The sequence below is a fragment of the Bos javanicus genome, chromosome 7 (assembly GCF_032452875.1).
Source record: "Bos javanicus breed banteng chromosome 7, ARS-OSU_banteng_1.0, whole genome shotgun sequence".
In the NCBI taxonomy this organism is placed as follows: Eukaryota; Metazoa; Chordata; class Mammalia; order Artiodactyla; family Bovidae; genus Bos; species Bos javanicus.
Window position 1 is genome coordinate 65,694,144 of NC_083874.1, and position 23,166 is coordinate 65,717,309.

Below are 23,166 nucleotides of genomic sequence, written 5' to 3' on the forward strand. Positions count from 1 at the left end.
TGATGCCATCCAGCCATCTCATCCTCTGTCGTCCCCTTCTCCTCCTGCCCCCAATCCCTCCCAGCATCAGAGTCTTTTCCAATGAGTCAACTCTTTGCATGAGGTGGCCAAAGTATTGGGAGTTTCAGCTTTAGCATCATTCCTTCCAAAGAACACCCAGGGCTGATCTTCAGAATGGACTGGTTGGATCTCCTTGCAGTCCAAGGGACTCTCAAGAGTCTTCTCCAACACCACAGTTCAAAAGCATCAATTCTTCGGCGCTCAGCTTTCTTCACAGTCCAACTCTTACATCCATACGTGACCACTGGAAAAACCATAGCCTTGACTAGACGGACCTTTGTTGGCAAAGTAATGTCTCTGCTTTTCAATGTGCTATCTAGGTTGGTCATAGTATATATATGGTTCTGGATTACAATTGATCAAAAATGAACTTGACTAATAATTGGGAGTTAGAAGTGATGCTCTCACAATCATTTTGGCAACTTGATACCTATCACAGTAGTGCCTCAGTGTAAGACACCACACTAGGGCAGCAGGTGTCCCATTTCAACATCTTGTTAGACTAAGCAGAAGGGAATTATTAAGGATCTTAGCTAGCTCAAAGAATTTCTAAGTGGGCCCCAGAATATATAATATGTTTCCCCCTGGTCTGCAGGTACTTTCTTCATTTTCTGAATCAGGAGTGGGTATCAGTGACTGGCAGAAGTGTCATAAGACTGAACCTTAGCTATAAAGTAGTCTAGAAAAGTACTTTCTAATTTTCTGGCCTCTTAAAACATGTCAGTGTTCTGCAGCCAGAGACCACCATGAACACAGAGTTGAACAGGTTGGGTTTATTACTTTTTGCAGCAAGGGAGAACACACCATGGCGACCATGGGGAATCCTCAGCAAGAGGATGTTAGGATTTGGGCTTTGGTGGAGTGATTTTATAGGATTTGGGCTTTGGTTGGTTGACTTGCTAGGGTTTGCTCTGAATTTGATGTCATCAGACAATGTGGGTGGGCGGAATTCTATGATTGATTATCTCAATAAATTTTACATATAGGGAGGGCAAACTTGGGTGAGGAAATAGGTGTAAATAATTGATAAGAATTAACAGTCACTTATTTTAGCAAAGAAAAGGTGTTTGGTATTTTGTGGATAGCACCCGCAACCTTGTTTTTGTCTATGCTTAGATGAAATTATGTTGTGTGCTTGTTTTATTTCATTTAATCATGTTCCCAGAATGACCTTGTCTGAGTTGGTATTCTGAGAGATGGTTTCTGTTCAACAGGAGAATAACTGTCAAGTGCCTAGCCAGCTTCTGAATGTCAGGGACTGTTCTTTTCTTTTTCAAATACTGGCTGAAAGGAAATTTGAGCAGCTATTGACTAAGTGAATTTGTTGTATCTGCCTCAAGTATCATCATACTTAATGATAACACTGGAGTTTCTCACCAAAGTTGGGGACAAGTCAAGTGTGCCAACTATTCATGGTTATTTAATATTTCCAAAAAGTTTAGTCAAAAGCCATAAGACAAAATGAAATAAGAGAAAAATCTTTGGAAAGGAAGAGATGAATTATTACTTGCATGTAACTGCCTCCCTGGGAAACCAAGAAAATCAACTGAAAAATTATTAGAAGTAAGGAGAGTTCAGTAAGTCAGTTGATTGCAAAATCAGTGTAAGTCAACGCTTATGCTTTAAGTTAGCAATCAGAATATATAATTTTAAAAAGCCATTAAAATAGAGACTAAAATAGAAAATATCTAGGAATAAACTTGACATATGAAAGCTATGCAGGACCCATATAAACAAAACTATAAATCTTTCCTGAGACACATGAAGACTTAGATGGCAGGGCATGCTACATTCTTGGATGGCATAACTCAGTAATTCAGCCATTTCAATTTAATAAAAATGTCAAAAGTATTCTTTTTTTATCTAGACAGTATAATCCTAAGGTCACCTGAGAAGCTTAATAAAAGGCTGAGAAATTTTTAGAAGATTGGGAGGTGGCTTACACTGAAAGATTTATTATCAGAGCAGCATGGTTCTTGTGTAAGAATAAAAATAGGCCCCCAAACAGACATTTGGTTTAGGATGAAGGTGGAATTGAAATGTTCTTACGCCTCTGCTTAAAATATAGAAAGCTGCTAATCACGTCTCTTCTGTCCTAATAATGAGAAAATGACATAAACTACAAGATCATTACTTTGCTTGAGCTCATAAGAAAGATGAGGTTGGGAGGCACAGCCACATTCAGAAGAGAGACAAGCCCCTTTGAAGAGAGATGGGCTTCACAACTGTCTCCACTCCCACAGAGCTTGGGGAGCAGAAACTTAGCCACTGTCCACGTGGGGAGATGAGATAAGCTAAATTGTAGTTTAAAATCCACATGTGGATGAGCTGTAAATCTGGGGTAGCTGAGGTAGCAGAGGAGTTCCATCTCAGCTAGACTGTCCTCCACAGACTTCCACCAGCTGCTCACCAGAAGTACTGGGGGAGGGCAGGAGACTGGCCCTCTTGAACCCACGTCTGAGGTCCAGACAGAGGGAGGCAGTTGGTGGATGTTGGGGACACAAAATGCCATTGGCTTCCCTGAATTTTCCTCCCTTAGGGATCAAAAGCTCTATGCTGCTGGGGGTAGGGCAGGAAACTCAAGTTGCCCACAGGGTTCAAAGTGATCAGTGGACAGGGGGCTCAAGACCCTGCCTTTTCCCCTGGACAGTAGACTACAGCCTCGTCTCTGCAGTGGCAGTCTGTTACTCATTCAGATGGACCAAAATGTGTTCCTTAATAACTGCGTGAAAAGCATTTGATAACATTGAACATCCATTTATGATAAAAACTCAGCAAACTAGAACTTTCTCAGTCTGATAATAGACATCTACAAAAACCCTATGGCTACCATCATTCTTAATGGTGGAAGATAGAATCTATGAATTGTGGTGTGTCCCTACAATGGGATACTTTTCATCAATAAGATGGAGGAACTGCTGATACAAGCAACGGCATGGACGAATCTCAAAAGCACTACAGTAAGTGAAAAAGCTGAACTCAAAAAAGGCTATACGTTGTATGTTTCATTGACATTCAGGAAAAGGCAAAAACCACATGAACAGAGAAAACAGATCAGGGTTGCCAGGGGCTGGCAGGTGGGGAATGGGAGATTGACTACAAATGGACACAAGCAAACTTTTGGGAATCATGGAACTACTCCATCTATGTGTGTTGATTGTTGTGACTACACGTGGCGTTTGTCAAAATTCATGACACAATCATAAGAGGACGAATTATATCTCGAGAGATCTGACTTTAAAAAACTGGTTCAAGAAGAAAGTGTTATGCTATAAACGGTGCTGAAATAATTAAATCGTTTGTGGGAAATTAATTCCTCATGTTATCTGATAAGATTAATTCCAAATGGATTATGAATAAGGATGAAAAAATGAAACCATTAAAAGCTTAGAAATATGCAGAAAAGATAGGTGATGAATACATAGGAGAGCAAAGTATAAAGTAAAACAAAGTGAAGACTGCCGCCTCAGGACAGTGATTATCAAGAGGTAAAAGGAGTGTTTTTGAGAGAGAACCCATTGTGGGAATCTGTCTTCTCTCCCTCCTTCCCTCCCTCCCACTCCCCCTCCTCCTCTCTTCCTCCCTCTCCGTCTCAGTGATGTGGATGGCAGTTACAGGAACATTTGTTTTATGATTATTCATCACACTGCACAGCCTTCTGTTTATATGAACCATACTTTGTAGTTTTAAAAAAAGGAGCACTTGGGGTCCAAATGTAGTTTCCCATGTTTTAATAGGATTCAGGCGCAGAGTCCAAGTCCATCGGTGAAGGTGGTTCCCCTCATTTTGTCATCACTTCTCCATTCCGGCTAGTGCTCCACCAGCCAGAGCAGCCGCCTGCTTCAGCACAGGTCAACAGACTCTGAACACGATAAACCAAACCCAGTTAGAAGAATCTATGTTGCAGTTATGAGGCATATAATAAAAAACAAATGTGGGTAAAATCTGACTTGGAGTGCAGAAAGATTTTTAAATATCAAAGTAAAGGCAGAAGACATAAGGAAAAGATTGATAGATTTTTATTACTTCCAAATTAAAAATGATGTACAGATTTTAAAACAGCAGAACAAAACTGAAAGATAACATGCAATTAGGGAAAATATTTAAAAAATAACATGACAGGGACTTTCCTGGTGGTCTGGTGGCTAAGGCTGTACACTCCCAAGTGCAAGGGGCCTTGGTTCAATCCCTAGTCAGGGAACTAGATCCCACATGCCACAGCTGAGAATTCACACACCACCACAAAGACTCAGTGCAGTCAAATAAATAAAATTAAAAAATAAATATGGCAGATAAAGGGTTAGCATTCTTGAAATACAAAGAGCCCCTAAAATCAATGAGACCAATACTCCAATAGAAAAACAGTCAAGGAATATGAATAGGGGATTTTTAAGAGAAGAAGTAATACTTTTAAAAATAATTCTCCCTAATAATCAAATAGTTGCATGTTGAAAGTGTGCGCTTGTCACATATCTAATTGCCCAATATTAGAATGGAAAAATCTAGAATTGGGACATGGTAGAGAAGAAAACACTGAAGCACTTGGTAGAAGTCCAGCAGCATTAAAAAGAGCCTCAAAAACTGTTTTCATTAACATATGTTAATGTTTTCATAATATATACACAAAGATATTCATAATAAAGATAACTGGAAATGACCTAAAACATTCCAATGACAGGAAACTGGCTAGGTTACGTTCCCTTTGTGTGCTTGGGCATTTTCTAGCTAAAATTGCACCATTGTGTGGCTAAAAAAAAGTTGTCTTCTATTCCAGGAGACCCACCCCACCCCAGGCCTACTGCTTGTGCAGGCAACGACTTGGACTGTGGAGATCAGGGCTGTGATACACAAATGATGGTATACTGTGGAGTCGTTAGAACACAGTTCTGAGTGACAGGGGTAAGGTTCACAGTATGCTATTAATGACATACAATGTGAAGTGTTGACTAGTTACTAGGTGTTACTTAAAATGTAAATTTTTCATTGTGTACAATGTAAGTAATTTTTTAAACTATAATAATATGCATAAATAGAAAACTAGGGGGAAAAACCCTAGAAGGATGTATACCAGTATTTTTAAGAGTATTATAGCTGGATGAAAAGATTATAGGTGGTTTTTATTTTTCCTTTTGTACTTTGTATATTTTTGATATTTTCATGGTGGAATGTTTATTTTTAGGTAATCAGGGGGAAAAAACAGTAAAATAAAAAAAAAAATCTCATTTAGGGTACTGAGCAGAAGCAAGTGAAAAATGCAGCTTACCCAGGAGAAATGTTTGCTTTTGGTTACTTTCATTACCTTGAGCTTCACATAAAAGCTTAAGCCTTATAAATAGAAAAGTCAGTAAGAGTGCGCCTGTTTAGATGACATTTAGTGACAGTGGTGAAAATGTGACCACATTAGAAAGTTGAAACGAGATGAGGTTATATGCCACAGGCCATCCTTGATGTGCAGGTTGTAACCCAAGCAAGATGCTTCTGACCCAGCCCTGCTCATGACAGATGTTCAGGGGCCAAAGGAAGCTTGGCATGGGTTAAGGGACAGGTGGAGAAGGCAGTGGGAAGCCCTGGCTAAGTCAGAGAAGCACGGGAGGCCAGTGTACCCTCCACCCAGTGATTCAAGTGGGAGGTAAAGGCAAAACAGTCTTTAGCAGGCTAGTTACTTCTTTATATCCAAGTTCCCTGTTCTGTTAAGGTGCTAACTGCAAAGTGAGAGTGTTAAATGTGGCATTTCCCTTAATGGTTTGTTTTCCCTGAAGCCAGTGGTGTTATGTGTTGATGGAGAGGAGAAAGCCCATGACCAAGTGAAATATACACTTGTCTCTGCCCTCTCTCCCTTCTTCTCTAATATTTCCCTCCACTGCTTACAAGCCTCCAGTGACTCCTCACAGGCTTCAGGACAAAGTGTAAACTCTTCATCTTGGCATAAAAGACCTGCTTTTCATTCTAGCACTGTTGCTTAGCAGACATATTTCAACCTCACAAAGTGGCATTGGTTCTCTAAACGCATGCAGCACGTTATCTCATGTCTGGTGGCGTTTATCCTCTTGCTAATATTAACCCAATGCTTGCTACATGCCAGGCATTGTGCTAAATGTTTAATATTGTTTTCTGCCTTATAACAATTTTATCTCATGGACTTGAATATTGTCTCCCATTTTATAAATGAGAAGCCTGAGGTTCAAAGAAATTAAATAATTTTCTTAAGGGTTACATAGTAAGTAGCAGAGTCAGAATTTGAACCCAAGTTTTTGGGTTTTTTTTCCCCCAAACCACTTGAATGGGGATTTTCTGGCAGTCCAGTGATTAGGACTCAGCACTTTCACTGCTGGGGCCCAGGTTCAATCCCTAGTCGGGGAACTAAGATCTCACTAGCCATTCATGACACAGCCAAATTAAAAACAAATAGCAACAACAAAACCCCCCACTTTACTGAGCTATGACTGACATATAAAAGCTGTAGATATTTAATGTATAAAACTTGAGGTGTTTGGAGATAAATACATATACGTAACTATGAAACTGTCATTACTGTCAGAACTATGTACTAAACTCATCTCCTCCTCCTCCTCAAACCCAGGTTTGACTCCAAAGCTTGAATTCTTTTATATTTGTGGTGAAATATATATAACACAAAGCTTAACCATTTTAACTATTGTAAGTATACATTTTTGTGGCATTAGGTACACTTACATTGTTGGGTGAGCATCACCACCATCCATCTCCAGAATTTTTTATCTTCTTCCTCTGAAACTCTGTATCCTCTAAACATTCACTCCCCATTACTCCCTCCCAGCCCCTGGCAAGCAACCACCATTCTACTTTCTCTCTGAATCTGGCCACTCTAAGTACCTCATATAAGAATCATACTGTTTGTCCTTTTGTGGTTGGCTTATTTAATTTAGCATAATGTTTTCAAGATTCATCCATCCTATAGCATGTGTCAGAATTTCCTTTTCCAGGCTGAACAATATTCCATTGTATGACTATATCATGTTTTGCTTATTCACCTATCAGTGGACACTTGGGTTGCTTTACCTTTTGGTTATTGTGAATATTGCTGCAATGAATGCGAGTGTACAAATATCTGTTCAAGTCCCTGCTTTTTTACAGAAGTGGAATTGCTAGGTCACATGGGAGTTCTAAGTTTTGTGATATGAACATGGTTGAAGATTATAAGCCAGTCATTTTGTAGAGTCTCCTTCAGTTTGGACTTGGACTCAGATTATATGTTTTGACTGGAAAGTCACAGTTGCTTTTTTTTTTTGAATCATACTCCACAAGGTGGCAAGTGATGCCTATTTGGTTATTGGTGTTTTTAACTTTGATTCACTTTATTGTGCTGCTGACTGCTAGGTGAATCTACTGTAAAATTATTGTAAAGTCTCTTTGTAATTATTAAGTATCTTAGGAGGAGATACTTTGAGACTATGTAAGTAGCTCTTTCCTCACCAATCTCTCATTCACTGGAGTTTAACATCTTTGATATTTTTTGTTGAAAGGTTACTATGAAGGTTAGTAAGTGGTAATTTTCTGATAACCATCATCATTCCTTTTGCATTTATTATTTACGATAAAGAAGTTCCTCTTCTCATTTATTTCTGTTAGTATAGATTCATACTTTATTCACTGTATCCTAATCTGTTGCTATCAGTATTTCATGCCTAAAATGTCCCAAATCTGGCTAGTAGAAGCCATTGCAGGTTGCTTCCTGTGTCCTTTTGAATTTCTTCATCGTTTGATGACTTTCTTTATGACATGAAAAGATGTTTCCGGGCTCATCTTATTATTTCCCTGGGTTCAGTGATTTGAGGAGAGCATATTTATCTGTAGAAATAAACCCACTCCTTAATGTCAAAAATGCAAAAGCAGGGTGTTACCAAGTGACTTCACATACTTTGACCGCTGGCAAGCCCCGCAGGTTTGAGATTTCATTCCTGATTTGTTATCAGATTCGTGAGTCCAGTAGAAGACGAGTGTGTTTTATGGCCAGTTAAATATCAACTGTGAACTTGAGGGTCCCTGAGGGGAGCACAGAAAGGAGCAGTGATCTGTGCTGTAGGGTTGTTTGGTTTCCTCCAAAGGATACTTGGGGCCCTGCTGGCCTGGGAACTCGGTTTAGAGAAAAAGCTGTCTTTACATATTTCTTTCTAATGGTAATAGAAGTGAAAGCATTGTTGTGAAGAGACACTAGGTTTAGACTACACCATATGGCGGTGAGAGGCATTCATCACTACACTGTCTTAACAGCTGAACTGAAAATAGCCCATATTTTTGCAGTGATGGAGAATTAGCCCCTGACTGCCAGGAAACACCCATTGTAGCAGCTCTTCAGCCATGTAATTTAAAATAATTACTAATTAAGTGAGAATAAAATAGAGTCCATGATAACAATAATAATCACTGTAGCATTGGTCATTACCCAAGTTACTGTTTGTTGGAGCATTACCTAGGGGGAAGATGGCTTGCCAAAGGCAGGAAGAACGGACGGGGAGCCGCTGGCTTCAGCATTACTGCTGAGGTAAGGAATCAGGACCTTTCTGGGGTGCTTGGCAGCCACTGACCTGATTTTATATTCCATCAATATTGTCGATCTCATGTTGTTTCAAGGAATTTGCTCACTAATACAGCAGGCAGCGTGCCATTGAAAACTAAGTGCGGGAACAGCTTTAAGGCTTGTCAATGGACTTATATCATTGCAGGAAACAACTCAAGCAATTACCTATGACAGGCATCTCTCTCATCAACATCTGGAGAAAAGCGAGGCTCTTTTGCAAGAGTGCCATTGGGAGCAAACGTCCAACACCAATGGTTATGAGCAGGTATGTGAGAGAGTGGAGGCGGGACTCCCAGTGTTTCAGGGCACCGTACAAAGGCTGTCCGGGTGTCTAAGAAAGTAAAGGGTGGAGGCTTTTTGGGTTAAAGGCAGGGTTTATGCTTACTGTTTTTTGGGTGATTTAAAAGAGCATGCATTCCTTTATTTATTCACTCATCGACAAATACGTATCTACTATGCACCAGGCATTGCAGTAAGTACTGGGATTATGGATCAAGGCAGACTTGGCTGCTAACCTCTGGCATCTGACTGTCTCCCCGGTAGTGAGAGATATACAAATAGAGACATGCAGAAAGTGTCAGGGGGCTAAGAAAAGAGCACTTGAGGGGAGAGCAGAGGCACTCTTTTTGCACTGTGACTCTGTGAAGAGCCCTCGAGGAAGTTCCGTTTATGCTGAGGCCTGAAATCTGAGGAGTGTTTGGCTTGCAAAGGATGAGGGGAGAATGTTCTGGGCAAAGGATGAAACCTAGTTAGTTTGAGGAACTACTGGAAGTACAGAGTGTGAGGAGAAGCATGGAAGTACAGAGTGAGGGAGAATGTGGCACAAGATTTTGGTGAGGTCAGCTGGCTTCAGAGAGAGGAGTGCATATGGGATTCTGAGTGCAAGGGGAAGCTTGAAGCTGAGGCGTGGCAGGACCCAGTTTAGGTCTAGCTGCTGGTGGGGAATTGCCCGGAGCAGGTGGGTCCTGAGCTAATACAGGGATACCAGGTAGGAGTGGGAAGATACCAGGACTGGTTCCCAGCTCTCTGGCTAGAGCAAGCTGGGTGAATGGACACACTGTATGTTCAGGTGGGAAATATCAGAGAGGACAGCTATGTCTGGGAGTTGCAATACTCAGTTTTTTTTTTTTTTAAATCATGGCAAGATACACACACACACACACACACACACACACGTTATGCTCAGTTACTTCAGTTGTGTCCCACTCTGTGCGCCCCTATGAACTATAGCTCGTCAGGTTCCTCTGTCCATGGGATTCTCCAGGCAAGAATACTAGGGTGCGTTGCCATGCCCTCCTCCAGGGGATCTTCCTGACCCAGGGATCGAACTCATGTCTCTAATGTCTCCCGCATTGGCAGGCATGTTCTTTACCACTAGCACCACCTTGTATGTACGTATGTGAAAGTGAAGTCGCTCAGTCATGTCCGACTCTTTGTGACCCCATGGACTGTAGCCTACCAGGCTTCTCAGTCCATGGAATTTTCCAGGCAGGAATACTGGAGTGGGTTGCCATTTCCTCCACTAGGGGATCTTCCTGACCCAGAGATCGAACCCGGATCTCCCACATTGCAGGCAGACACTTTCCCATCTGAGCCACCAGGGAAGCCCATGTATGTATGTACCTATGTATGTATGTATATGTACTCTCGAACCAGGAATTGAACCCTCATCTCCTATTTCCCCTGCATTGGCACATGGGTTCTTTGCTACTAACACCACCTGGGAAGCTTTTATATATATATATATATAGTACACTTCTGTGGCACTAAGTACATTCACATTGTGTGCCACTATCACCACTAAACATTTCCAAAACTTTCTCATCTTCCCCATCTGAATATACCCATTCAACACTAACTACCTATTCTCTCTTCTCCCTCAGCTCCTGGCAACCATTATCCTTCTACTTTCTGTCTATGAATTTGACTGCTTTTGGTACCTCATATGATCATATAGTATTCGTCCTTTGGTTACTGGCTTACTTCACTCAGCATAGTATCTTCCAGGTTCATCCATGCTGTCAGAACTTCCCTTTTAAAGCTGAATAATATTCCATTGTGTGTATATGCCATGTTTTATTTATTCATATGTTTATTGATGGACATTAGGGTTGCTTCCATTTTTCAGCTCTTGTTTATTGCTTGTTATTTAATACAAACATGGTTATACAGGTATCTGCTCAAGCCCCTGCTTTCACTTCTTTTGGATTTATACCCAGAAGTGGAATTGCTGAGTTGTATGGTAGTTCTCTTTTCAGTTGCCTGAGGAGTCACCAAACTGTTTTCCGTGGTGACTGAACCATTTCACATTTGCATGTGTTACAGTGCACAAGGATTCCAATTTCTCCACTTCCTTTCCAACACTTGTTATTTATTAATTTTTTAAAATAATAATTATAACTTAAATAACTTAAATTATAATCTTCACCCTAATGATTGTGAAGTGGTGTCGCAGTGTGGTAAAACATTCAGATTTTTAGATGTTACATTTGAGATGCCTGAGAGATACTCACATGGCATTGTCCAGTAGGTGGTTGGTTATGCCAAGCGAGATTTCAAAGAGAGGTCTTCTGGGCCACAGATCAGTTTAAATTCCACTTACCAAGGTGTGAAGGCTCTTGTAAATGCCTCACCATGGTGGATCTTGTGTATTTGTTCTAAGGCTTCCTACCCTACCAGCTTGTCTACTATTTAAGGATATGAGCTTTGGGGGTTTGGGCTTATTTCTGGTGAACAAACGACATTTTGTACCTGGTTCTCCCCTTTCTGATCAATATTACAGCTCCAATGGAAGTTAACCAAGAATTACTAAATATGATCTGCATATAAAAGTGGTAGAAAGATTCAGGATGAGGGAGTTTATTGTTTTGGTCTTAGGAGGGATATCTAGCTGAAGTCAAATAGGTTTGATTGTCCTTTAGAGTGAATGGAAGGCGTTTTTGTTTGTTTCTCCCTTTTCTTGGTAACAGAAAATGCATCTTTAAAGTGTTTTTCAATTTCTTTCTCAGCTCCCTTTCATTCTCTGATTTCTTTTAATGGGATAACATAAACTAGTTTTCTGTCATCTTTTATTCATCAAAGCTGTCGATTTATCCTGAACAGAATGAAGGCAAGGATGTTATTAAAATAAAACAGCTTCCAATTGAGCTGCTAATAAATGCTGAAATGCATCCATATTTTTCTTATTGATTATCTCCTGCCGACAAAAGCAGACACAAGTTTGTACCGCACGCTGCCCGTGGAAATGAAACATTTAATTAGATGAAAACCGAATGAGCTGAAAGATCTGCGGTGCTGGGCCATCAAACAATTGTTATTCATAATTGGCTGTTTAAAATGTCTCTACTATTTGAGCCTTTTTCACTTAAAAAATTCCCTACAGTGCATTAAGACGAACACAGTCATTAGTAAAGTTTCTCCTGTACATTTTACAAGCTCAAGGTTGTGGGCTAGAATGAGCCCTGTCGGGCCATAAATCAGGTATAAGAGAAATCTTGAAATTGAAAATTAGGAGGCGAGAGCAGGAGATGGCAGTGCCCTCTCCATTTCAGGCCCATCTCCAAATGCTGAAGTGAAGGTGGGAGAGGAGATTCTGGTAGAGGCCCATAAACTGTAAAGGTGAAGTTCTTTAGAACTTACTAACTCTGTAATCATGTGCATGTAAAGTTTAATGTCTGGTAAATGCACGGATATTTAGCAATGGGAGTTTATTGAAAAGTGGGTATGCACTTTGCCAGGAATGTTTCAAGCACTTACCAGGTGGCCTGCTTTTTAAGACAGTGGGGAAGAGAAAGATGGATGAGAATCATTGCCTGTGGCAGCCACGTGGCATTTAGCCTGTGGCTTTTCTTCCTGGAACCCCCAGCAAGTTATTAAGATTTAAAGGCTTTGGTTTCCTCATTTGCACCTCGTGGGTATTAATCATACCTATTATATCAATTTGTCATGAGGATTGAATGAGAGAAAGCCTTTAGCACAGTGGGTACACGGCACACACTAAATGAATGTCAGCTACTGGCAATAATATATCATCTTCCAAATCTAAAGGCCCTGAAGGGAAGACATCATTTCTTCTGTTATATTTCCCACAGTATCTTGCCTTGTACCTAACACCCGGCTCTCGATAACTTTCATCTGAATTAAAAGAAGTGTCAATCTCTCAGTCATCAGATTCTTACAAATTCAGATGAGAGCTGACAGTGGTTCAGTGAATGTGTATTTACTGTTTTAAATCACTTAAAAAATATTTTGCTTTTCTGGTTACAGAAGAAGTAGCAGCTGCTCCTGGGCAGAGACAGTGAGGTTAAGAGGGCAGGTGCCAGAGCCAGATTGCCTGGGTGTGTGTTCCTCCCCGACCAGCCTGCACCCCTCTGCCCACAGAGTGATTGGACTGTGTGAGAATTCAATGAGTTAAGACACAAACCACATGCAGCAGGGCCTAGCACATAATATGTGCTCAATAAAGCGTAATTCATGCTGAATAAAATAAAAACCAAGAGATCACTCATTCTCAGGACCGTGTGATAACTGCTAATAAATGCTTATTCAAAGTGTGCTCTGGGATTAATGCAGTGTTTGGTATAGTCAGGCATCATGAGTAGCCCAGTTATTGAACCCTTGCTGCCACCAGGCACTGTACCCACTGCTTTGCACAAAATATCTCACTTAATTCACACAACAATCCTGTGGGGACAGGCAATGTTATTCCCTTTTTATGAGTTGAAAAAACAAGATCCATCAGGTTAGGTAACTTTCCAAGTTCATATAAATGGTAAGTGATGGAGCTCAAATGCAACTCTCTTTGGTTCCAAAGTTAATGTTTATGCCATCCTACCTTGAGAAGCCTGATATCAAATCAAGACCAGGCAGCCAGTATGAAAGAGATGCGTGATCTAAGTGAAGTGGGAGAGTTGGAGGAGTATCAGAAAACCGGCAATTGTATGGGCCTATGTCTTTTCTCCTCCCTTGTGCTCAATTCTAACAGGGGAGGCTGACGGGACACACAGCAGTCTCCCTCTCAGTTTAGGAGAGCTGTCCTAAGAATAGGGCTGGCTCTTAAAGGCACGAAGGGCAGTTTTAAAAAAAGAAGCAGACAGTTATGATGTACTACATTCCATGCTATGACTAACTTCTGATTAGCCCTCAGACGCCTTCTTAACACAGTGATTTAGATTTGAGAGCAAAGCTGGCACAGGAAATGAAACCCAACTTGCACAGGGCTGCATATTAAGCAGGGACTCAAGCGGCCCAGGTGGCTTTTTCCAAGACTTCATTGTGCTCCTGCATGTTTGGGCCTGATTCTTTGTGTCATATCTCACCGAGTTTATGCTGCAGTGGAATCTCAGGCTAGATATTTTCTCTTTAGTACTTGGTCCCCTGTAGTCACCACTTCTCTATAAAAACACCATGGTGTGTTCGTTCTTGTTTCTCAAGTGTAATTTGGAGTCAAGTGGAACAGATAAACAATGTCAATGAAAATATCTTGTGTAGACACTGATGGGACCTATCTGTCTTGAAATGAGGAGATAAGGGATGCATAAATGTTTAATTTTTCTTTGCATCTTAATGTAACCACTGAACACCCTTAGTCCCCGAGCAAATTAATCGTCACAAAATGAGAGTAAACGACACACGGTCTGTACTGAGCCGTTGTCTGTTGGATCAGCCGCCCCTCGGCACAATAGCACACAGGAGGCGGGTCTCTCCAGCAGAGCTGCTTGAACAGCTGTGCTGGATGCAGTGTATTAGAAGCTTCCTTGGAAAACTCAGAGCAATGGCAGTGATCTTGTGGCTTGAGGTTGATTCTTGGCATGTTTGTCAGGTGAAGTTTCCCTCTCCCCGTAGAGGAGGTCCAGGGAAAGTCCTAATATGAGATTGGCTTCCCCACACATTCCTTACTGTGTGAGTTTTACAAGTTACAGCCTCTCTGAGCTTTATTGACTTCACTCAAGATATAGTTGTGGCTAGTAGTTTTGTATATGTTAGTGTTAATCACTCAGTCGTGTCCAACTGTTTGTAACCTCATGGCCTATAGCCTGCCAGGCTCCTCTGTCCATGGAATGGTCCAGGCAAGAATACTGGAGTGGGTAGCCATTCCCCACTCCATGGGATCTTCCCGATCCAGGGATTGAACCTGGGTCTCCTGCTTTGCAGACAGATTCTTTACCATCTGAGCCACGCATACATAATTAAAAAAATTTCTAGTTGTGGTGAAATACACATAACATAAAATTTACCAAGCTAGCCATTTTAAAGTACACAGTTCAGAATGCTAATTATTATATTTCAGTATAATTATAATGCTACCAGTATTTTTATTTTATCTTATTGCAGTTTTTGTTGAATGAAAGATTTGTTAAATTCTATACTGCTTTACAATTTTTGTGTTTCAAACACATGATTTCATCTAGTCCCATAATAACCCTTTTTTTCTCCCTATGCTTATATTGTCCCTCCTCCCTTCCCTCTCTCAACTGGTAACCACTAGTTTGTTTTCTATCTGTGAGTCTGCTTCTTGTTTGTTTTATTCACTAGTTTGTTGCATTTTTTAGGATCTAGATGTAAGTGACACCATGTAAGGTCTGTCTCATTTATTTCACTTAGCATAGTGCCCTCTCAGTCCATCCATGTTGGTGCAAATGGCAAAATTTAAATCTTTTTATGGTTGAGTAATATTCCATTTTATATATGTACACACACCACATCTTTAAAAAATTAATTTTATTTTTGGTTGTGCTGTGTCTTCGTTGCTTTGTGTGGGCTTTCTTTAGTTGCAGCGAGTGGGGTTACTTTTCGTTGCAGTTCACAAGCTTCTCCGTGTGGTGGCTTCTCGTTGCAGAGCACAGGCTCTCGGCGAGCAGGCGTCAGTAGCTGTGGCGCTCGCGTTTAGTTGCTCAAAGGCATGTGGACTTTTCTTGAACCAGGGATGAAACCCGTGTCTCCTGCACTGTCAGGCAGATTTCTATCCACTGAGCCACTCAGGGAAGTCCCCATACCACATCTTTATTCATTCATCTGTTGATGGACACTTAGGTTGCTCCTATACTTTGGCAGTTGTAAATAATACAGTGCTACCAATATTACCACCACTTGCCTAGAAGAATTGTTGTGAGGATCAAATGAGAAAAGAAGTGAAGATGCTTCCCCACTAAAAAGTGCTTTGCAGATATCAGTTGCTGTTGTTAGTGTGACCCCGTGCTCTCTCTGGGCTCGGTTTCCCCATCAGGGACTTGAACTGCAGATGCCTTTGGCTCAACATTCTGTGCAAACATTACTTCTACCCAGCAGAGCTTTCCATGTCCATAGGGAGTCAGCCTTAAACTAAAAGCTGAGTTTTCTCTAACAGAACATCAACATTATCACACACATGGAGGTTTTGTGGCTTTTCTTGTCACCCTGTGCTAGGAGCCATTGATTAAAAATCTGCTTGGCTTGCCATTGACCCTGATACACCTATGTCTGTATTTCTAGATCTGTATCTACATCTATATCTAGATCTGTTTTTCTGTATATGTCCATATCTGTCTTCTATTTATTCAGAAATATTTATCCCACACCTTCTAATTGCTTGGACACTGTCTGAGGCGCCCCTGAGGGTAAAGCAGGAAGCAGAGAGACAAATTCCCTCCCTTCACTGAGCCTGCCTTTCAATGGGGGAGGCAGACGATCACCCAGTAGACATATAATAGATGCTGTAAAGTGTCAGGCCAGGAGTGGAGGGTGACAGGGGCTTCTCCTTTAGATGGAGTGGCCAGAGGAGGTCTCTCTAAAGAGGCGACATTGGAGCAGAGACCAGCCACTAGAAGGTGTGGGGAGCAGCGGATAGGCTTGGAGGGGAGAACTTCCCACGGAAACCCGGAGGCTTCTCCTTGGCCTGGACAGCTGTGACTGTGGCTGAGCCAGTGGTAGCACCCATGCAGAAGGACTCAGGGCTGCTTCTCTTTTCCTTGAGTTTCCATAGATGAGAGTATTTCCAGTGCTTGCAGCTCTGTGTCAGGGAATTCTGAAGCTTCTCTGAGCAGCTGGGAATCAGTGCTGGGAGAACTGAAAATCTTATTGGTCCCTTTGCTTAATTATAGCCTATAAATATGCCTCACCTTGAGCCCCACTCCTCAGAGGCCAAGAGGGCATACAGCCCCTGCTGGCCACTGAATTCCTGCAACCCCACTTTGAAACAATTTGGGGTTGCAAGAGCTGCTGATAAAGCTTGAAGATGTCAAATTCCTTCAAAACGGGGCTGTGAAATTTGGTAAAGAGGGGACAACCCTGTTAGTATGGATGAAAGGAAATAAAAATTTATTGAGGCTTTCTTATAATCTAGAAGCCACCTGAATTACCATATTCATTTACAATTTTGGGGGGCTTTCCTTATGGCTCAGCTGGTTAAGAATCAGCCTGCAATGCAGGAGACCTATGTTTGATCCCTGGGTTGGGAAGATCCCCTGGAGCAGGGAATAGCTACCCACTCCAGTATTCTGGCTTGGAGAATTTTATTTTGCATTTGTTCAGATACGGATTTAGCTGCTTTAATGGAGGACAAAATAACAGAGACTTCAATGAAGCTGAAGGAAGTTATTTTCCCAAGTGTGAGCAAGCAGGTAGATCTGGGACAGAGCAGCACTGTTCCTTCACATCAGCCCTGGCGCCTGGACTTCTCGTCCACAGGGTCAAAGGTGACTCACACCCCCTCTATGATTGTGTTTCAGCCAATAAGAAAGAGGAAAAAAGTGAGGACACATCCCCTGGTTTTAAGGGTGTGACCTCGGAGTTGTGAACATTACTTTCTCTTATAGTTTGTTGGCCATAGTGTTGCCGGATTTAGGCAACAAAAATATAGGATAACCAGTTAAACTTGAATGTCAGATAGACAATCAGGTCTTTTTTTTTTTGTTCTAGTGGGCATCATTATACTAAAACGATTATTGGACTTTTAATTTGGGACATACTTATAGTAAAAAAAATTACTGGTTGTCACTCTGACTTGCAAATTTAACTGGGCATCCTGTATTTTACCTCACAACCCTAATTGGCTGGCACCTAGTGACATGGACACGCCTAGCTTCAAGGGGGTCTGGGAACAGCTCTTAGGTGGGTGGTAGTGTGCACTGCTTGGGGTTTTGATTACTTAAAGGAAGAAGGGGAAAATGGATATTGGGGACAACTAGCAGCTTTGCCAAAACTTATCTGGTCTCCTTCATTCATTCATTCTACTAATATTTATTAAGCACCTACTACATGACAAGTATTGGATAAACAATGCAGACAAGACTCCTGTTGTCATGGAGCTTTTATTTTAGTGGAAGAGACAGATCGTAGCAATTGATACACATGTAGAATTTTAAGTAGTAATAAATGTTCTGGGAAAAAAAGGAGGCAAAGAAGTTTTTAGAGTCTGTTAGGAAAGCAGACATGAAGTTGAGCAAACTCTGGGAGATAGTGAAGGACAGAGAAGCCTGGCATGCTTCAGTCCACAGGGTCGCAGAGTTGGACACAATTTAGCCACTGAAGGACAATAAGGGAAGTTGTAATTGGTGGCGGGTGTGGTATGGGTCTGGGAAAGCTTCTCTGGAGAAAAGACATTTGAGTAGACACCTAAATGAAGTGAGGAAGAAAGTCTGTGAAATAGGAATAACATGCAAATCAGAGGGACCAGCTATTTTTCAGGAACTAGAAGGTGGCCCACATGGCTGGCGTGGAGAGATCAAGGGGGAGAGTGTAAGGGAAGCGGGCAAGAGTGGGCTTTGAAGACCACAGCAAAGAGTTAAAGAATTTTAAAAAATTATTATTATTTTGGCTACAAGGTGAGGCATGTAGGATGTTAGTTCCCAAGCAGGGATTGAACCTGAGCCCCTTTCAGGGGAACTTGCAGCCCTAACCACTGGACCACCAGGGAATTCCCCCATGACTAAGAGCTTTTTAAATTCTAGGAATGATGAGATGCCATCAGAGGGTTTTGAACAAGACGTTAATATGACTTAATTTACATTTCAAAAAGACCACTGTGCCTGCTGGGGAGACAGTGTAGCTATAGGAAGTAAAAGCAAAAGGAAAGAGATAAATTAGGTGTCTATTGCACTGTATTGTGGCTGGTTAGGGTCTTAGGAATTGGAGGAGTGAGAAGCTGGGATTCAGGATGTATACGAAATACCTACCAATGTCACCCTCATCGTACAGATGACGGAACCACAGGAAGTCAAACATGAGGATAGGTTGCCCCTCTGCTGGGAGGGGCTGGGGAGTGCAGTGTAATTGCTGCTTGGAGAGGTTGCAGGAATCATTCAGCCTTTGGTTTTGACGCTGCAGCAGGAGCCAGAGGGAGGAGAACTGGGATGAAGAGGACTTCTTTCTCCCTTTCCTCCTATTCCAGTTCTTCCCAAGCGTTGATTCTCTCTGGTACTCTGGATCTGAGGTAGTCTTATTTGTTACTGGCTTCATTAGAACAAAATCTTGTCTCCTCTTTCCTGAGGAAGAGTAAAAAATTTACTCTTGTAAGTTGGCAGCCATGACACCAAGAGCAACGCAAGCTGTAGAAAGAGGGACTGTTTTATTTTTTGTGTGGTCCTTGCTGCTCCAGGGTTGTAGAGGAAAGCAGCTTTGGACCAACCACACCTGCTCTGAATCTCATTTACTAGCTGAGCCTTGGTTTTTTCATGTGTGGAGTGGGACCATGCACAGCTGCCTCACATAATTGCTGAGAGCCTTGCAAGAGAAAATATGCCTAAAACCAGTACAACCAAAGTGATTTGTGATTTGGTGATCATTTTGGGTCCAGCTCGCTCTTAGCAATGTTCTTTTCTTTATGGTTCTACCAGCTCCCTTACTGACCCTAATCTTTTTGTCACTCCCCATCCCCTTCCCTTGCTGCTTCTCTCCTGTCATGATGTTTAGAGCCCTGCGTATGTAGCTGAGCTGAAGAGTGGAATGAAAGGCAGAGGGAAAATGCCGGGATGAGGGGGGGTCAGGAATGCGAAGTCCCTTTCATTAATCTGTTCTCTGGAACTGGAGTCTGAACTTTCATTTAAGTCAAGTGAAAGACATGTTCTCACTTAGTCCAGAGGCACACTGCTGATAAGAAACAAATTAGAAATGCAAGTTTTTCTCCCAAGTGCTGTAAAGATGTGTCCTGCTGGTGGAGCTGGGGTTTCCCTGTGGGTCAGTTAGACTGTCCCCGAAGCGAATATGCAGATGGAAATGATCCCTGCTTCTCATGAGGCTGTCAGAGCCTGATATCGAATTTTGAAAGGGGTATTTGAAGTCCTGTTTGTTTGAATCATGAAGAAACACACTGCAAAATGTCTGTCTGCTGGTGGGGAGGGGAGAGGGTCAGGGAGCAGACCTTTCTGCAGTAGATTTTAGAAGTGGATCAGCTGGCCAGAGTGATGGGTTACCTTGGATGGGAAGACTCAGAAAACTCTGGAGTCATAGTGGGAAGAACCCTTAGAAACTTACAGGAACTGGTCTTTTTACAGGTAAGGCTCTTGAAGCCCAGAGAGGGGCATTTCTTGCCCCAAATCACACATCCAGGGGATATTTCCAACCTAGAGATCGAACCCAGGTTTCCCACATTGCAGGCAGATTTTTTTTTTTTTTTTTTTAACCATTTGAGCCACCAAGGAAGCTCAGAAAGTAAAGCATGAAAGAACTTTGGTGAGCTTTAGGGTCAGAGTTTGGTTCAAATCCTGGATCTGTCACTATATTCCCTGGGTAAGTACTTAATTTTCTAAAGCTTCAATTTTCTTGCTTGTCAAATGGTGCTAGTCATAATTTCTACTTCACAGAGTATTTGAGGATTAACAGGAAAATCCATGTAAAGTAGCACTTAGTGCTAAGTAAATACTGCTGTTCTGTAGTGTTGGTGATATATTTTTGGGGTCTGAGGAACTGACAACAGGTAACTGTTAACATGAAAGGCCTCTGGGGTATGGTGGGTTGAATTGTGTTCCTCCAAAAGATACCTTCAAGTATTAACTCCCTGAAGATTATCTTCAGTAAATGTGAGCATATTTGGAAATAAGATCTTTGTAGATGTAATCAAGTTAAGAGGAGGGTCATACTGGATGATGGTGGGCCCTCATCCAATAACTAGTGTCTATAAGGAGAAATCTATACACAGGCACACAGGGAGAACTCTGTGAGAAGACAGAGGCAGAGACTGCAGTGATGCCACAAACCAAGGAATGTCAAGGGTTAACAGCAACCACCGGAAACCAGAAGAGGCCAAGAAGCATTCTTCCCTAGAGTGTTTGGAGGGAGCTTAGCCCTGCCAGCACCTTGGTTTTGGACTTTGAGCCTTTAGAACTGTGAGTTTATGTTGCTTTAAGCCTCCCAGTTTGTGGGAATTTGTTGCGACAGCCCTAGGAAAGAGAGGGTATCAGTACTGAGGGAAGTGTTTTGGGCTCCCATTTAAACATCCAGGGTTAGGCTTGTTAGCCATAGAACACTCATTTCTATATTTTCAATCCACTGAGTAATAACCTCCCAAAGAGATCATGGGTATTTGCCTACTGACTTAGTGATGCTGGAGGTGTGTATGTGTGTGTGTGTTGGGTGGTGGTGGTGGTGGGGACACAGTTCTGAGATTAATGAGAGCCTTCATGGTAATGACTGTATATTCAGGGTCACAGAACGCCACAGAAACACTCAGAAGAGGCAGGGGGGTACACAGTAGGACTGAGGAAAAGGGCTGCTGCATTTCATCTGTCCCAGTTCTCCTGTTGAGAGTCTTTCCTTCCCCTTCTCTGTCACAGGAATGTAGGTAGTTGTCTTGTTGGGCTGAGATGCAGGGAATTTGGAACTGGCCTAGGAAATTGTTGAACTTTATCAGTCTGTGGTGAATACCTTTTCCTTCATGCCAGCTGTGGACCAGGAGAGAACTTCCAGGGAGATGCTGTGTGCCTCTGTACCTTCCCAGAGAAAGCCAGGTGGTCTCTGTCTCCGTTAATTTTTCCATAGGATGTTCCTGAAAGATGTAGAAGTCCTTTTTCAGCAGAGAATCCCTCCGCCCCCCTTGGCTTCCTTTGTCCTGCATTTCCGTCAGTCACCCCTTCTCTGCCTCTCCTACTCCACGCTCTGACAGTAGCATTTTGAGTAACTCAGGTTCTCCTCTGCTTTCTCCAACCAGAAGGGAAGGTATTCACAGACGGGAATGATAACCCTGGTTCACTGCTCACCACATAACTACTACAGGAAGACTAGAATTCATCTTGAAAGAAGAGATAATACATTATAAAGATATATACAGTTTTCAGAGCTTCACAACAAGGGTGAAGGGTAGCATGGGTGGAGGTGGATGCGACGGTGGAACTGTATGCTCATTGAATGAGGACTCCTGTAGGAGCCTAGACTATTTGGACTGCTGAACTGACTCTATCAGTGCCGTTTTGGTCTTGACCTGCTTATTTATTCTTTTATTGGGCTATGCTAGGTCTTGGTTGCAGTGAATAGGATCTTTAGTTGCAGGATGCAGGATCTTTAGTGGTGGCATGTGGCATCTTCTGGTTGTGGCACTTGAACTCTTATTTGTGGCATGTGGGATCTGGTTCAAGCAAGGAGTCTTAGCCAGTGCACTTCCAGGGAAGTCCCTGTCTTGACACTCTTGAACAAGGAGAAAGAGGGTTGAATCGTTACACTTCCTAGGTCACTGACTCATTGGTGGGAAAGGTTTTGTTTGTTTGTTTTGAGTTAATGTGTAGGGGAGGTAGGAGGAGAGGGTGGATGGTCAAAGAGAGAACAGCAGAGAGGCAGCCCAGGGGCAGAGAAGGAACCAGAGCAGGCGGCAGGATGAGGATTCTCTACCCTGTGCTCTGAGGGCTTCCCTGACCCACAGTGAATGAGTTGGGGGGAGCTGTTACCACCCGTGAGAAGTCTCCTGCGGGTAATTCCATTCATATGAAATATCCAGAATAGGCACGCCAGAAGGGGTAGAAAGCAGATGAGTGCTTGCCGGAGGCTTGGGGGAGGGGGCCCTGGGGAGTGACAGTGTACTGGGGTTTCCTTTTAGGGTAATAAAAATGGCAGTAGGGTGATAAAAAACTAGGGTCTGGAACCAGTGATTGTGCACATTGTGAGTGTACGAAATGCCACTGAATTGTGCAAGTTTTATGTTATGTGAATTTTCCATCAAAATCCAGAAGCTGAAAATAAATAGCATGCTCCCCTCAAGTCCCTTTGAACCACACTGATGCTGTGGAGGTGGTCTCTGGAAAGATAAAGACTGGTGTGGCCTGGTGGAATTCCCTGGACTGAGTGTTGAGGGAGGGTGGGGGTCCTGACTCTTTCATCTGCTCCTGTCCGCAGCCCCTCCTTAGAGACCCATGGGGTTGCCAAGAAGTTAAGAGCATGAGCTTTCAGCATGGGCTTTAATCTAAGTGTGAATTCTAGCCTAGCCACTGCTAGCAGTGTGACTCTTGGTGTTATAGGACCCCTTTGAGCCTTGGCTTCCTCACTTTAAAATGGAGGTGACAATCTACCTCACAGGGTTTTTGTTAGCATGAACTATGTGTGTAAAGCATCTAACACAATGCAGAGTGCGTGATTACTACTCAAGAAAC

The 23,166-nt window shown here is 42.3% G+C and overlaps 1 long non-coding RNA gene and 1 other non-coding gene across 2 annotated transcripts in view; both read left to right on the forward strand.

Annotated features, from left to right (window-relative positions):
• The first annotated feature begins 7,170 nt into the window (after positions 1–7,170).
• The window catches only part of LOC133251536 (uncharacterized), a 38,873-nt gene continuing 22,877 nt past the window's right edge, over positions 7,171–23,166 (forward strand). The window contains exon 1 of the long non-coding RNA XR_009737672.1: positions 7,171–8,882. This is a non-coding gene — a long non-coding RNA (uncharacterized LOC133251536). The remainder of the gene's footprint in view (positions 8,883–23,166) is intronic.
• LOC133252221 (small Cajal body-specific RNA 11) lies at positions 13,554–13,692 on the forward strand. The gene has a single exon (XR_009737846.1). It is a non-coding gene; the product is annotated as a small Cajal body-specific RNA 11 (non-coding RNA).